The 14,873-nt window shown below is 36.0% G+C and overlaps 1 protein-coding gene across 9 annotated transcripts in view; it reads right to left on the bottom strand.

The window, feature by feature from the left end:
• large2 (LARGE xylosyl- and glucuronyltransferase 2) overlaps window positions 1-14,873 on the bottom strand; it is a 237,931-nt gene that overhangs the window by 93,576 nt on the left and 129,482 nt on the right. For 7 of the 9 annotated variants that reach the window (XM_015338532.2, XM_069181876.1, XM_015338526.2 and 4 more), the window contains one exon: window positions 8,250-8,331. The exons of 1 other annotated variant lie outside the window; for it this stretch is intronic. The gene's annotated coding sequence lies outside the window, so the exon portion shown is untranslated. Of the gene's footprint in view, window positions 1-8,243; window positions 8,332-14,873 lie in introns of all 9 variants that reach the window. One more of the 9 variants, XM_069181875.1, reaches the window with a different exon arrangement.

The following is a 14,873-nucleotide window of genomic DNA, read 5'->3' as shown; positions in this document are numbered from 1 at the left end:
CCAGCTAGGCCCACGTACCCTCGTTGGAGGACGACGACTGAATGGCTCCCAGAGCAAGTGCCCAGTAAAAAAGAAACACCAGCAAAACCAGCACTGTATGTTGACAGCTCCTTCCAAACCCTTTCATAATTCCCAGAATTAGAATAAAACAGTTGTAATAATAAATGTTGCTCACTGAAAAATAATAATTAAAATGTGTTTGAAAAATTGAAATTTACTTTACTTTAATTTTACTTTAAAATTAAATGTACTTTTATCCGTACAGAGATAAAAGCGGGTAATTTCTCCAGAGTTATACCTCTGATAGCTGGTATGGACAGATATTTCTTAATTTTGTGTTTCAGGAAATGTACCCTACAGACCCAAGGACAGCTGCTATTAATTGCTTTGGAAAGATATTTAATTTGGAAGGTTTAAGGTTAAAATACCAAAGGGAAATTTTCAGAAAGCAGAAGTAACCTTGAATCTGCTGTGGATGTTACATCGTGAAGTGTTTGTTTATAGTATTTGTATTGGGCAATGTGATAGGTGAAAATTCAAATGAAGTTTTAAAATTTCCTTGACGGATAAATATGTATGAGACAGGTAAAACCCAGCCAGGTGATACTCCGTATCATGGGTCTGTGGTTATATGAGAAGGCCCTGGCTTTCTTCTCATGGCGAGTATGGGGAGAAACCAGCAGGAAGTTCAGGGTGCTAATGCTCTTCAGTGCTCCCCAGACTCAGGTCTCTCTCCACTATCACTTACACGACGTGCAAAATGATAGCCCTCAGAATCCTGAAGCAACATGTGATGTCACGAGGAAGCATGCAAACTCCTTTTAAGCATGTACCATTAACCCATATTCAAGCAAGAGCTGTGATATGTACAAACTCAAATGCACGTATTTACAGTATTTATCAGAAGCATAATTTGTTGATCCACTGGTGGTTGAGGAGTTCCCAACACTCCACCTACTGTAAGGTAAGACAATAAGGAACGATGCAAATGAAGCAACCAGAACTGCACCCAAAGGACACGAGTGAAAACTAAGGGGATGTGAATTTAAAGGTGAAATCAGGAGGCATGTTTTTACACAAAGGATTCAAGGAGTCTAGAACAAGCTGCACAGTCATGCTGATGAATCTGATGAAGATGGAAAAGATTCTCAGATCATCTGGCACCTAACAACCAAATGAGCTGGATTGTCTGACACACTACATTTGCTAGGAGGCCATTCTTCTTATTTGAAAACAACTACCGTAAGTGTATGTAATGGTCTGTGGAAAATGTAGTCTACTGTAGATTTAAATGAAGAAAAAAAAACATTTTTCTAATCAACCACAGGAAAAAAAAAACTTTTAAGTCTCACTTTGCACTCCCACACAGGCTAGAGGGTGGAGGGAGATGGCTCAACTCTGCAATTAAAAATAAATGAATGTCATTAATACTCTGGCATTGGAATTCTCTTTGCTTTAGTATAAGAGTGACATAACATGTGCTGTGATCCATTCGCTGTAAGAGAACTCTGTATGTTAGAGTGCAAATCTCCCCTACTGTTAACAGAACTAATGATAGGCTAAGTGCTGCATCTCAGTCACCTACTCCAACCACCACTGAAACCCCCCTTTGCATTAATCCTCTTAAAGGAATATTCAGTGCACAACACCGCTAACTTTGATCTTATTAACAAATTTCACATCAAAGTTAAAATTTTATACAGTTTCATGTGCCTTTACAAGTAATTAGGGATTACCGGCGGATGGATTTTAAAAATTAACACATCAGCTTACCAACTGCTGTTTTGTTCCAGAAAATGAGCAGGTACTGTTGTACATCTCAGGTTGGGATTTAAAGCAGTAAGTCACAGCATCTGTGCTCCTCTTTCTAGTTAACTTTGTGAGATGCATGCCATTAGATAAGCCATAGACAAAACTCAAAATCTTAATCGTAGCAGCACACAGAAAAATCCATTCTATAACCTGTCTGGAACTCAGAACCACAGACTATATTGTGCCAATGCCCAGAACGCAATTCAGGAGGTCTTATTTCTTAATTAACATAAGAAAATATCCAAAATTAAAAATGATTTCAAATCCCTTATCTGGAAAAGAGTCCACTTGTGTTGAGTTAACGAATGCTGCAAAATAACAAAACGCTAAGGCAGCAAGGAAATCTACATTTTTAACAGCAGTCTTTGCTGCTTAATTAATAAACACGCTTGTCAGCTCTCACCTAAACAACTGTTTTATTTTCCTAGAGCTGCATTTGTCAAAGTATCCATTGAATACAGTGGGGCTATCCATTATTCATTTCCTTCTCAAGTGCAACTAATAGAATTTATTTTAAGTCACCTGTGCAGAAAGATGGAATAATTCTAAAAATCTGCGAGCGGCATAATCGCTCTGAGGATCAGAATGATGCAAGTGAGGCTTCAATGACAGCCAATCAATACTACTGTGATACAAATCAAAATTAATGAGCTGGAAGCAGAGTTCTACTAATGACCACAAGAATGGCTATCAGAATCTAACATGTCAGTGAAGGCTTAGACACAATCATTAATGCTACAGTAAAGGGGGGTTAACAGGAGCTGGTTGCTCTACCATTTATTCATGCTCACCTATGTCCCCTGAGTGCTACAAAGCAGACGCTGAATAGAATATCTATGTTGAGCCTTGAAGACTCAGAAAGGAACAAACTTCAGTTTCTGTGTGCTGTACAGTGGGTAATCCAGTTAATAAAGTTAATAAATGCATAATGTACTGCACAGATTATTTTCTGGATGAAATACCAAATTAGAGAAGCATCATTTTGAAACCTAAAAAGCATACATAGCTTCTAAGCAATTAATATTAATAGACTGTATATGCTAATATGAAATATGAATCCAATTGCAGTGTATATGTGAGCAAAGTACTTCGGAGACTTTCCAAAGAAATGTAAACTAATGTGTCCTTTAATAAACATGACCTTTTATGTTGATTTTAATTTTGCCCCAGCAAAACTCAATGTGTTCTTCCTTGTGAGCCATTTAGTTTTCTGCCATCAATATCAGATTTTCATAGTTTGTAAAGGGAGTGGAATAAGATGTTTGTACATTCTTGCAGTTTCTTACAGTATATCAGTTAATAAAGAGAGCCACAGTCACACATCTCTGTAAGAAGATGATATAATGACCTGGTAAGAATTTTACCAGGTTCAAATCCTGGTTGACACAATGTTTCATTATATGTGAACCTGTTTAAACCTTTGGTGATATACTATTGTTTAAACCCCAACCCTAACCAATATACCAAAAAAACAGCTTGGCTTGAAAACATGAACCATGATAATTAAATTGTATGGTGAGGGCTATCACGAATATCTATGTGTGAAGAAGTCATGAGAAAACAGTGTGATTATGGTGATTGTTCACATATATTTATTGTTGTACTGTATGCGGTACCAAGTAATATTCCTTTGTCTTCTCTGAAAATCCAATAAATCAACTGAGCATAAGAAGATATTGTGATAATGTTACCTGGGTATACAAAGACAGCTCAGTCTTTGATCTCCCTTGTTGAGGAGGTAAGAAAGTCTGTACAATATACGCTTTTTAGTCTGACAAACAAATTGCTTATTATCAGGGGACCAGAGAGAGACCAGCCTGGCTTACATTGGTTAAATGCAGAAACCTGGAAGGAAGGACTCAGAGGTCTCAAAATTCTAGGTTTACCATTAATTTGGACCATTAGAGAATGACAAAGAAACAAAAAACTTGGAGAAGGGTTTACAAATTTATATATGTGGGAATATAGTAATTGTATTCTTTAAACAAAATATGTGTTTCCTGTATAGAAATTGCTTACTGATGTCTATTTCAGAAAATGATCCTTCTTGTACAGTACATCCTAATGATATGAAGTAATTTTAAAGTTTACTGTAACTATACTGGAAACAAGGCATGAGATATAGAATGCATCTCTCTAAGTTAGTCCTTTTCAAAAGATCAAAGTTCTGTAGAGAAAATAAATACTTATTTATTGGGGTTAAATCAGGGACAGTGAAATATAGGAAAGGGTCTGTACAAATGTGACAATCTATTTTAAAAGAGAAAGCTGAACAAACCACATCGTAAGCAAAACACATGACGTAATTATCCTCATTTAATTACCATAATTAAAAAATAAAAACTCTTGAATCAGCACAGTTACTACTTATTAATAAAAAATCAATCTACAATCTCTTTACAATGTTAAAACCTGGAACAAACTACAGAGCAGGAAACAAAAATAACAGAGCATCATTAGCAGATGTAATCAATGTTTTCAAAACCACTTTAGGAACAGTAAGATAAACAAGAAGAGGCAATTGGCCTCATCTCGTTCTTTCAGGCTTCTAGAAGCTTATTGATCCAAGAAGCTCATCAAAACACTTCAGCAAAGAGCCTAGTGACTCACAAACCACATGGTGTGCCACTTTGCTCCATGTATTCACAAATCGGCATAAAACAAGTGCATTCTAATTAAGCTGTCGAGTTTAAATTTACTTAGTTCCCTTTTCAGGTCTCATTGATGTTTCATAGTTCCTACTAGAAACTGAAAACATATTTGGAGGTTTTTACAACAACAAATAATAATAAAGCTTTTTAACTTTGAATAGCTTCTAACTTTCATCATTTATAGCACCCAAGCTGAGAACACAGTTCAAATTTCTGTTGTCTCGTTGAGATGCTTTTCACACAATGTCAACACTTTACATTGTAATGTATATGCATCTCCTCTCTACAGTATATATCCTATTTATCCCTATCGCCAACAGCTACAAAACATTGGCTTCTCTCATAATTCATCTGACAGCGCTAAATATGAGTAATAACAGTTATAATTCACGGCTGGCTTAAGAAATCACCAAACAGAGGTGGAAGAGAAGATGACATAAGGTATTAATCACGTATAGCTTTGCTATAATATATAGCTTTACAGACATGGTGAGGATAGGGTATGATTAAATGAACTTTTTAAAAATGTTATTGCTCATTATGGGTTTACAAAGACAGACAGAAAAATAAGCACATTGAGCCAATCAACCAATCCTGTAGCATCCTGGAGAAACCTGGTGTAAAATTATGAGTCTGAATTTTCTATTCATAATGCTGTATATACAAATCTATCTGTTCCTTTCCAGAACAAAAGTACAAAGCTAAAAATGTTTCTTTTCAAGGCTTAAATGAGAGGGCTGGTAACTTAAATCTACCTTTCTAAAAAAATGTTTGAAAAAATTGCACCTCAGAAGTAATGATCTTTTCATATCTGGCCTGGAGTGCCTTTACTTCACTCCCTGGAGGGAAAAAAAAGCATTTGCAACAGATCAGCTCTGGTGAACCAAATGGTTCCCTCTCAGTCCCCCGTTTTTTATTGATATAGACTGCATACAAATCAGTCTAATTACACAGGCTAATGAGCAGCAAGGCATAGAACAATCATTTTTAATTCCTCAACCTCTCAGCAGTAAATAAAACAGGGCATTTAAACCATACAAAACAGTGTTTTAAGTGGACAGAAGATACACTCCATAGAGGTAGTTAGAAAAAAAACCCAGTATTAGCTGATTTTCTTTTCCTCACACTGAATACAACCCTGATGCTTCTACTTCAACCCCAAGCTCCTAAATATTCTGTACACTACATTTGAATCCATTTTAAAGCAATGATTTCTACCCCATCCTTCACATTATCCTTTAAATCCCTAGCTCCCAAAAATACCATTCACAACCCATGATTCCATTTTAAAGTAGGAGTTGCTAATGAGTTTTAAACAAGTCTTGTAAGAATGGAAAAGTCTACGAATTAGAAGAAACAACAAATTTTATCTGGAAAAAATATGGAAATTAAAAAAAAGAATAACTCAGTAGTAGGTAGCCTAATCAATAGTGTAAAACGGATCTCAAGGGCACCATCAAAAGCCATATTCATACCAGTACAATGCAAATGTAAGAAACAGGCTTCTAGCATTAACAGCAAGACTGTTAAGGTTTACAGCTGAGATGTTGCTTTATTCTATTTAATTAAACGTCTCCACATTAGGCATGTTAACTTTCATATGCCATTTCTTTGCTACCAGGTAAATATTGAAAATTATACTTGCATTTCTAATTTACAGTATGTGGATTCAGAAAAGATGAGGCTTGCTTAATTAAATCATAGGAGTATATCACACAAGCAACAGCAGTACTTGAAACAAACAGTGCATGTGACATGATCTATTTAGATTTTCAGAAGGCTTTTGAGAAAGTTCCTGGTGAAAGATTAACTCTTGGGTTGCAGGTAGTAGACACTGAAGCAAATGTTTGGATGGAAAACCAGTTAAATGGACGGAAAACAGAGAATACAGCAAAGGGGTGAGTTCTCCAATTAGGGTGATGTAATTAGGGGAGCACCACAGGGATTTATTCAAGGGACATGCTTGATAAACAACATTTAATTTAACATTTAACAAGTACAGAGAGTTACATGAAATCGGAGCTTGTAGAAGCTGTAGGTACTGTATCTGCATTAACACGTAATGTTCGTCTTCTCTAGACAAGTATTTCTCAATATTTTTTGTAATCCCTAAGGTCCTCCTCCTTTGAGAAAAGCTTAGGATACTGTAAATCCACAATTATTCACAGCAAGAATACAATTTAATTGGTTATTTTATTTTTGTCTATGGGACCAGTCAGTATTGCTTCTAAAACTAGAATATTTTGTACAATTTCAGTCAAGTTACTAAAAAGATATTACTGTTCTGCAATCAGTCAGAATCAGAAGAACAGCCAGGTATATAGCTGGTCTCAAAGGAAATCCTACTTTAAATGGCTAAGGGAACTGAATCTTCTTCCACCTTGAGCAAAAAAGAATATGATTGAAATATTAAATTATTAATATCATAAATTTATATTATGTACAATTTTAATTGTGTAGAAATATTCTCAAAGGCATGGCAGAATAAGATGCAACTTATTCAACAGTTGGATTTCTGCCTCTACATTGTGTTTCCTGTATACAACTAGAGTACTGTTGCAGGACTTTTAAATCACAATATAAAAAATATCCATAGATCTAAGCCATTTTTGATACCGTTCCTATGTGACCTCTGTTGTATTATCGTCAAACTTTTGTGGTGGCCCTTCAAGGACTTGATAGCACCTCCTACCTTGACATCTTAACTCCTTTTAACTGCAAGCAGTATCTTTGGGATCAGCATCTTGTAAGAAAAATATAATCAATCACTAAATTTAACTGCTTAATTTGAAAATAGCCCAAGCCTTTGCACTGTACTACACACAAACGCAATATATAAAATGTGGGCATAAGATGTTCCTTTGGTTTCTGGGCCTTTTATGTATAGACTACACAAAGTTACAGTCAGTGTGCTGTCCTTCTTGTAACTAAAGACAAAAGCAGACAAGGCTGTGCACAATCTCCAAGCAGAGATTAATATCTAAAATTACTGGAGCCCTTGGTGGAGGCTGTACCACACTCTCCACTTGTACAGTACTAATGAGTTTCTCCAGGTGCTGTTCAATCGTGAGAGTTAGGTTTGCTCCTGCAAGACTGCGCTTCCACTCAGGAAGAGGCTGCACAGAACAACTGCTTGTATTTGCATATATTTAAACTCCTTGTAACCACTCCAGGTGCCTGGAGGTCTGGAAGCTACAGTACCTCTCCCTTTATCACGGTGTCTAAGTGATGTCATAATGTATCATGAACAGACTCCAGCATGAGCTCTGAAAATAGATGGCATGTATGATTTCTAATTAAATAGATTAATTAGAATACATTTACATAATAATGGTAATTACAGATAGGCTTGGACAAAGAAGGATCAACTTATCATGCATCCCATTCCACAACAAAACAAAGTCTCACCCATGTGATTTATTAAAAAATAATATAGACATGTAATGCCCTTATTTTGAAGTACGTGTAGCTAAATAGCTAGCAGGCTACCTAAATCTTTCCCAACTGGGCAGGTTGAACTCAGTCATCACCTGGAAATGAATGATCTCAGACTTGGTGAACCATCGCAACCTAACACAAGTGAATGTGAAACATCCCCTTGCTGCTTATCTATACCAGGCACAGATACAAATGTAAAAACTGAGATTGCCTTGCTATAATTTGATTTACTTGGTGAACACAGCAATGCTTGGAACCTGAAGGCTAGAATCCCCTCTCTTCAAGTGACACAAGAAAGGAGTCACTTTCCCAAATTGACTTTTAATCAGTACTTTTACTCACACTTACTCAGTACAGGTAGGTACAGTGTAACGTTCTGCTTAGTGAACACCAGGCTCCTCTTAGGTTGTAAGGACAGCCATGACCGGTTCTGTGTTTTCAGCAGGAGAAAGAAAAACAGAAAGAAAACTTGAAGAAAGTTGTCATAAACACAGCAATAAGTCCAGCTCAAGTTTAAGATAAAAACAAAAAATAACAGGAGGCTGTGGTTGCAATTAATGAAGTATTTTTTACACTATGTCGTAAAGCAATCAGAGCTAATTTTTTAGTCAAGGTAATTTAAATGATCAAGCAATGAAGCACTTGAAAAAGAAGCATTTGACGTTGAGAAATTTGCACTTTGCAGGCTTATTGCACCAACAGCAATTTCACTAGACATCCTATCACAGCTGTGTTATGCTCAACCTAGGGTGGGGATGATATCGGTTTTGCATTTGTTACCTGTTTGTTAGCTGAAATAGGAGATGTAGTTCGCTGTGTAAAAACAATGTTGCTGGTTTAAAACAGGAAAACTCCAAGGGGAGAAAACGTTGACTTTTAAATTGAATTAAATACTCTTGCTCTTTTTCAATGACACAGATAGTTCATTTCACTCACTTTAAAATTAGTACATGATCTTACTTAAGTAATGCCATCCAACTGCACTAAACTGTCAAAAACTGAACGTACATTACAGAAAGAAATTGCCCTGAGGATATAGATGGATCTGATGAAGAGTCAGCTTGTGAAATCTCCAGAGAAGTGAAGGCCATCCACAATGACTCAGATTGGATAGTTAAGTATGTTTCTGAGTCCCGGTGTAATTTGTGCGCATCAAAGGGAAACATCAATGTGGATACTCATGATTTTGCCTTTTATCAGCTGATCTGTATCCATAAAATTGGATCAAATCTGGCCTTTTATGTCCCTTCCAACTATACCACCTCTAATTGGGAAATGTGACATACGTCTTAAGGTGAAGACAAGGTTCAGGGAGCCCACAAAGCATTGCATTCTCTTTAATCATCTCACCAGACAAGAAAGATTTGATTAATATCTCAAGATTACAAATATAAAAAACAAATTCCTTTGGCCAAAACTTTCACTCGAGAAAAAGCTTGAATCAATATTTTATCCATTTTGCTGTTAGCATTTTTCCCCACTCTCAGGTTAGGCTTCAGCTCACCAAGGACATTAACTGGACTACGCAGTTACTGTAATATGATTTAACTAATGTTGCTGGTTCTCCAAATTTATCACAAATAGCTGGATGTTGTTTTTATTTTCAGATTTTGTTGAATTTAAGTCACATCTTTAAATGTCCAGCTTCTTTAGCATAATATTGAAAAAACTGACACTAGTTTTATGAGAAAATTACAGGAGATAATAGAATTAGACAAGAGCAATACTATTTTGCTTTTAATCAAATACTTTTTATCATGAACAAGGTACTGCTCTTATTTGCATGCAAGTTTCAAATTACTCAGATTGAAAACACAAATTTTTACAACAAGCTGCAATAATCTGTCAAATGAAACAAAAAGTAAGACCAGCATATCAGCAAAACCTAAACATCCGAGAGTTTGCAGCATCAAGGTATATTTTCTTGAATGGCTTCAAATGTCTACAGGGCTATTCTCAAAACTATATATGAGCAATCTGCCAAGCATGAAACAAATATTGACATTTCTGGCTGCCTGACAGCCAGATATTGTCAATCATTTTAGGCAGGACACTTTACTTTCACCTGGGTCAGTTTTGTGCAGGGAAGGATCAGATACACATTTTTAAATTGTGCAATTATCTTAAAGCTAACTGAACACATTTGGCAGGTTTATACTGGATTAATTGGGAGCTAGAGATTTTAAAAACCATAAACTCTAAATATAAAACTCTAGAATATATACTATATTAAATATATATATATATTTAATTCAACAAGAAATTTAGCTTTGTTTAAGTTAATACAACCTTAATTACCTGACAGGCTTTCAGACTTACAGGACTGGACTGAAGCACATACTGTACTGTATGTACAGTAGATACAAGAATATGCCATCTTTTTAATTGACTCAGTCATCATGACTGTTTGCCTGAAAATATATAGATACGAGATGCTAAAGTTATAGATAAGTTTAATTTAAATTCTTTTTTAAAGTTGTTTTTCTCATAAATGTATTCATTTTAATCTTTAAATGCAACAGAAAGTAGCTGACTTAACAATGCAGAGCCATAACAAAGTCCATGTCATTAAAAACTCCAAAATGCTACCATACTGTAACACCACATCATACACTTTTCACAGCCTGATTTTATTGAACTTAACTTCACTGGTACAGAATATGTCTTATAAGAACCATATTGTTCATTACACTTGCAGTGTATTGTCAATGTGTTTCTAAATGCATTTGGAATAATTTTGTCAAACTTAAATCCTCTTTCAAACTCAAACTATTTGAGCTGATCTTCAAAGAACAGACAAAACTGCTTTTGCTATTTGTTCTGACAATATTAAGCCTGATTACTATTTGTTCCATCATTAGGATACATCAAACTGTCTGTGATTAGGTTTTAATTGCTGTGCTGTCTTTTTAAAGTCCTTTCAAAATGCACGAGTGATCCTCAGACTGAACACCAAATAAAAATTCAATGAGGCCGCTCAGTTAAAAATCAATTCATTTTCAGATAAATAATGGGATTAGTGCTGTAAATTGCCTCGCAGATTTCTAACTTTGCTAATTGAAAGGAAAGAGCCACTCCATCTTGGACGATAAAATAAATAAGACTGCAATATGTTGCTGGTCAGTAGCTATGTTTTATATCTTGTATGAAATCTTGCAGATGTACAGTAGATCAGTGCCAAAATAAAAAGGAAGCTTCTGTACTTTTACAGAAAGATAAAGTAGCCAGATAGTACAGGGCTAAGTGCACTTCAGTGTGTCAGCCTATTGCATGACTCTACCTGGAAGCAGGTTACAGGAAAAGCTTTAATGTCAGAAGATAGCATTCTCATAATCTTTCAATGCAAACAAGGTAAATGGATGGCACATTTTGAAGTATGTAATGACTGCAGCTCTCAGTACTGACAGCAGTGGTTAGGATGAAAACAAACACCGCTGGTACTTTATCATTCAGAAAAGGCACTAGGAAACCCTAAGACAGCTAAAGGATGAACAACAGTTCTATTATAATAAACCAAATGGGAGAGGAAAACAGGATTTAAAGGAAAAGATCTGTAGCCATCTGTCACTAGTGACAATTACTGTATCTGTCACTATCTGCTCCAAACTTCCTGATGCTTCTGATTCATGCAAGCATTTTCTGCTTTTACCGGAAAGTGGACAGAGAGTGGGAAAGGACCAGGTAATAATATAGGTATAAGGTATAAAAATAATTATTATTATTAATGTGGAAAGCACCCTAACAGGCCAACTGTGAAACTAGGATGTTTTGGGAAGAGTCAAAGTTTTCAAACTGATTGTTTCTGGAAAAGTGTTTTTGTTTTTAGCTGCCCAGCTGTTATTAGGGAAAGACAGCTATTTAGAAGCTCAAGGATGAGCTTAGGTTTTGAACATCAATATTGTTTTCCTTCTCCCTGTTTGTTTTATTATTAGCTGTTGCATCTGTCTGTCTGTTTTCCCTGTGATCATCATATTAAAAGATCTTAAGTATTAATGTACCTTACACCTGGGCTTGCCATATTACCCTAAAACAGTAAATACGTTTTGCTATTTTGGAAAAAAACACACAAATTTAGAGGGCTTAAGTCAGGGCTTAAATCAGAATGTGGGAATCGATAAAACCTTGGTCAATTTACTTCTACGGGCCCAAACAGTGATCACTTGAAACTATACATGAGATGTACAGTGAGTACAACCATTGTGTCCCAAAGCTATAGTGGGCATCTGCTCCCCTAAGGTTTTCTAATGAGAATTTAAGGTAAAAAGTGACTTCAGTGAAAGCAGGTGATTATCATCTAGTCCCACAACTGCCTGATGAAACACATCCCAAACTGCCGGAGGAGACCTATACACTCCCTCTCTTTCTAGGGCCAAGATAAAATGAAGATATTGCAACCCACGTAGAGTGAAGACCGCAAGTATTTCATTTCCAGAAAAGGAGGAAGACTCTGAACCACAGAAATCTGCCATATGTGTAAAACTGGGAAGAGTTCCTTTTTATTTCACTTAAGAAAATGAATATCACCATATATAATATGAATATAAACTACCACACCCAGGCAGGTATACAGTATATAACCAGATTTTGAGGAAAAGTTAATAAAATGCAAAGAAGAGCTCATTATCATTGTTGCCGGGCAGCAGCAAACTTACCATCTAGCAATATCTGTCTGGGGGAAGATAATAAAAAGAGAATGCCAGCAAGGCTAGTCTTCACATGTTGCCTTGACATGAAAAAAAGCTTGTCATTATAGATTTGTCTCCTGGTAGTAACTCATGGAAAGAAAAAAGGATAGAGGCTGAGCAATTAATAGAAAGCAATTTCCCCACATTGTCAACTATACCTTAATGATCAACTACAGAGAGGAAAGTCTGTGTTAAAATGGACTAAAATTTCAGAGGTGCATGTCATGCTTTGTTCAGAAATGCTATCAGATGGCCATCGAAATCCAACTGCTTCCTTGAACAGCACATGATCCACTAATGATCGAAACAGCACTGTATACTTAGGGAAATAAAGCATGACATCACCACAATAAAATGGATGCTCTCGATGAAGACAAGAGGCACCAACGGCTTGTGCAAACTAGCTTTTCCTTTTTTTCCTTGTACAAATTGGGACACATTCTTGGTAGCAGACTATAACAGATGGTTGCTCAAAATTCCACAAAAAAAGGTACACTGTTGACATAAATGTGCAATTTATGTAATTTTGCTGTAAGTTTGGTATGTCTAACTCTAATTTCAGGACAAGCATCTTTCTGATAATGGGTAGATGAAGCTTTGTAACTACACAATTTTACATTCCCTACAAATTTCCTTCCTGTTTTAAATCCGATATATCTAATACATTATGAAAACATGCAGAGCACTTCAATTACTTTGCTTCAGTAGCAATGCAAGCACTGCTGTTGGAAGATTACAGCTGTTAAAACATGTTTTGTCTCCCTAGTTCTTACATTTTCTTATGGAATGAAGAATTAAGAAATAATTACTCTATGGTACACAAAAGCATTTTAATAGTACAAATTGATGCATGAGTAATTTTAAAACTAAATGACTCTTCTGAAGACTATTTTTAATGTTCAAAGTTACTTCATACAGTACAATGACCAAGTTTGTTTTAGATAAGATCCCTTTCCACTACAAATAAGCAGATTCACAATCTTAATTAATTGTAAAAAATCACTGAATATTCTTGTGTCCGTGTATTAATTTTATTTACTACTTTTGGGAAAACCTACTGTATGAGCAAATTATAATCTGCTAGTATTTAATTATTCTTTTCTTTGAATCCTCAGATACCCTCTAGTGATGTACAGTAGTACTTAACTTCCTTTCCAGTTCAGCTCTGAAGAAATGCAGATCCCATCAAGTGGTTTCTCCTTTTTGATGGATGATTCTGTACAGTAAACACCACCAGGTGCACTGCCTAAGCAATCACTGTGGATTACCAAAAACGGCACAAAAGATGTGAAGCACAGAGGGAAATCTTTTGAAAGATGTACACTAGCAGCAGATAACTGTGTCTCTGTAGCAATGATTGTCTATAATATTATGGGTGAATTGGGTATATACAGGCAATAAACAAGTAATTTAGAAATCACTCTTCTTTTGATACACCACAGAGGAGCAACTCATGTGGAATCATTAACGTTGCTGTTGTACATTAACAAGCAGTGTTCCATTAGGATAACAATGGAAATTAAACTTGGTAAGGGAGCACCTTTGAAGTGATATCCTTAAACAAATAAGAAAAGACCTGCTGATCCTTGTTGAATCAAAATGGAACACTTTCAGATACACTACAAAGCATCCATTCACTAGCAGTTCTTGCACAGCTTCAAAATAGGAGCACTAAACATGAAACTAAACCTGTGCATTTCAGACAACAGTTCATTGAATGGTCATAATAATTACATCAAGACATATGATTACCACTGAGCATTATAATTTATTGAACACTTTTCAATATCCAACAGATGTATTGAGACTTTCTGAAATATACTGGTTAATTTGCATTATAGCTTCACACCTTTTAGATCTGTGCAGGAAATGATAGAATGATGTAATCCAATCCAAATACACTTCAACACAAGTCAAGACTCAATGCCTGGTAACACTGTACCAAGTATATTGTGTTATCTGTGTTACCTGGAGCCTCAGATCCCCAATTACTACATGACAGCTACAAATAAAAAATGTTTTGTTTCTTCCCAGCTCCTGCCCTGTAGCGAATGTTCGTAATAAGCCCATTTACTGTTCTCGTAAACCTTTGTCTCTTTAATAGTCCTCTGCTGCCGTGGCTCAGAAACTGGCAGGCATACACCAATGGAAGTGTTACCATGGCTGTGGCAGGTGGAGTGGTAGCCGAGGAAACCATGAATTCTGTGAATCAGGCGCTCTTGGGAGCTATAGAGTACAACGGCGCACGCAAAACACAGAATTAGCCACAGATCAGATGAGCGAGTAG

Source organism: Lepisosteus oculatus, chromosome 21 (assembly GCF_040954835.1).
Source record: "Lepisosteus oculatus isolate fLepOcu1 chromosome 21, fLepOcu1.hap2, whole genome shotgun sequence".
Classification (NCBI taxonomy): Eukaryota; Metazoa; Chordata; class Actinopteri; order Semionotiformes; family Lepisosteidae; genus Lepisosteus; species Lepisosteus oculatus.
The sequence above is the reverse complement of the archived record's forward strand: the minus strand, read 5'-3'. Positions and strand labels throughout refer to the sequence as shown.